General features: G+C 56.3%; 1 non-coding gene across 1 annotated transcript; it reads right to left on the bottom strand.

The window, feature by feature from the left end:
* Nucleotides 1-195: 195 nt before the first annotated feature.
* Nucleotides 196-2,059, bottom strand: LOC125798865 (18S ribosomal RNA). The gene has a single exon (XR_007437655.1). It is a non-coding gene; the product is annotated as an 18S ribosomal RNA (ribosomal RNA).
* Between the last annotated feature and the right edge of the window lie 441 nt (nt 2,060-2,500).

Here is a 2,500-nt window from a genome sequence, read left to right as displayed (position 1 = left end):
ACTTCGGGGGCCAGGTACCCGTCTCCCTTTGGCCGTAAAACACGTTTTTTGCTCAGGACACCGTTTTTCGATCAAGTCATTAAAAGGCCGAAGGGAATCCCTGTAGTTCCCAACGTCGGGCCGTGGCTTGAACATTTTTTGTTTGTGGAAATGGGAGTCGCGCCTACTGGGAGACACTACCAACCCAAGTCCCGGTAATGATCCTTCCGCAGGTTCACCTACGGAAACCTTGTTACGACTTTTACTTCCTCTAGATGATCAAGTTCGATCGACTTTTCAGCACAGCACCAAGGCCCCGCGAAGGAGCCCCGGCGTGGCCGATCCGAGGACCTCACATAACCATCCAATCGGTAGTAGCGACGGGCGGTGTGTACAAAGGGCAGGGACTTAATCAGCGCGAGCTGATGACCCGCACTTACTGGGAATTCCTCGTTCATGGGGAATAATTGCAATCCCCAATCCCCGTCACGAACGGGTTTAAGCGGATTACCCGCGCCTCTCGGCGTAGGGTAGGCACACGCTGGCCCGGCCATTGTGGCGCGCGTGCAGCCCCGGACATCTAAGGGCATCACAGACCTGTTATTGCTCCATCTCGCGTGGCTATACGCCACTGGTCCCTCTAAGAAGTTAACCGCGACCGCGGGGGGCCGCGTAACTATTTAGCACGAAGGAATCTCGTTCGTTATCGGAATTAACCAGACAAATCACTCCACCAACTAAGAACGGCCATGCACCACCACCCACAGAATCGAGAAAGAGCCATCAGTCTGTCAATCCTTTCCGTGTCCGGGCCGGGTGAGGTTCCCCGTGTTGAGTCAAATTAAGCCGCAGGCTCCACTCCTGGTGGTGCCCTTCCGTCAATTCCTTTAAGTTTCAGTTTTGCAACCATACTCCCCCCGGAACCCAAAGACTCTGGTTTCCCCGCACGCTGCCCGGCGGGTCATGGGAATAACGCCGCCGGATCGCGGGTCGGCATAGTTTACGGTCGGAACTACGACGGTATCTGATCGTCTTCGAACCTCCGACTTTCGTTCTTGATTAATGAAAACATTCTTGGCAAATGCTTTCGCTTTCGTCCGTCTTGCGCCGGTCCAAGAATTTCACCTCTAGCGGCGCAATACGAATGCCCCCGGCCGTCCCTCTTAATCATGGCCCTGGTTCAGGAAACCCACAAAATAGAACCGGAGTCCTATTCCATTATTCCTAGCTCAGGCATTCAGGCGAGTTTGGTGCCCGCTTTGAACACTCTGATTTTTTCAAAGTAAACGCTCCGGACCCCTGAGGACCGGACACCCAACCAAGGGCATCCGGGGGGCGCCGGGAGGCAGGGTCTGGGACAGGCGGTAGCTCGCCTCGCGGCGGACCGCCAGCCCACTCCCGAAGTCCAACTACGAGCTTTTTAACTGCAGCAAATTTAATATACGCTATTGGAGCTGGAATTACCGCGGCTGCTGGCACCAGACTTGCCCTCCAATGGGTCCTCACCCATGTGTTTAGGATACGTTCATTCCGATTACAGGGCCTCGAAAGAGACCTGCATCGTTATTTTTCGTCACTACCTCACCGTGTCGGTAATGGGTAATTTGCGCGCCTGCTGCCTTCCTTGGATGTGGTAGCCATTTCTCAGGCTCCCTCTCCGGAATCGAACCCTGATTCCCCGTTACCCGTGGTCACCATGGTAGCCCCCTATGCTACCATCGACAGCTGATAGGGCAGACATTCGAATGAGACGTCGCCGCCGCGGTGGGCGCGCGATCGACCCGAGGTTATCTAGAGTCACCAAAGGGCCGGGGGAAACCCTCGCGGGTCCCCCCGGGTGGGTTTTGGGTCTGATAAATGCACGCATCCCGGCCCCCCCGAGAGAGGACCGGTCAGCGCTCGTTTGCATGTATTAGCTCTGGAATTACCACAGTTATCCGAGTAACGTGTGGAGCGATCAAAGGAACCATAACTGATTTAATGAGCCATTCGCAGTTTCACTGTACCTTCCGTGTGCACTTAGACCTGCATGGCTTAATCTTTGAGACAAGCATATGTTACTGGCAGGATCAACCAGGTTGCTGCGAGTGGTTTTTGTCACAGAAAAAACCATTGGTTCTTAGAGGGGAGAGGGATCGGCCCCGTACCGTCCGAAGGACCCCCCGGGGAGGGGGGGACGGGCGGAGAGGCTCGTCCGAGCTCACCCCTCATTGCTCCCAGTGGAAATTAGTGTGGCAACTCCGCTGCGCGAGTTCCCGCTTGCTTCGGGGATAACAAGGAAACGCTCGTTCCGAAACCGGGGGTCCGGAGCTTTTTGAAGCCGGGTGCTGGAGCTCGGTTGGACGCGAGGACCACCGAGGCATCCGAGTCCGACGGCTCCGGGCCGACCGGTTATCGTGTAGGGCAGATTGAGATATAGACGGGCCGTCTACGACTCCCTCGGATAGGTTCGGAAAGGTCCTCCCCCTGACGGAGGACCCCCCTGGAGGCTAACCCGCTGGGTCGGGTAGGAACGCACCGC

This window comes from Astyanax mexicanus, unplaced genomic scaffold (assembly GCF_023375975.1).
Source record: "Astyanax mexicanus isolate ESR-SI-001 unplaced genomic scaffold, AstMex3_surface scaffold_88, whole genome shotgun sequence".
In the NCBI taxonomy this organism is placed as follows: domain Eukaryota; kingdom Metazoa; phylum Chordata; class Actinopteri; order Characiformes; family Acestrorhamphidae; genus Astyanax; species Astyanax mexicanus.
This window is presented reverse-complemented; position numbering and strand designations above follow the sequence as displayed.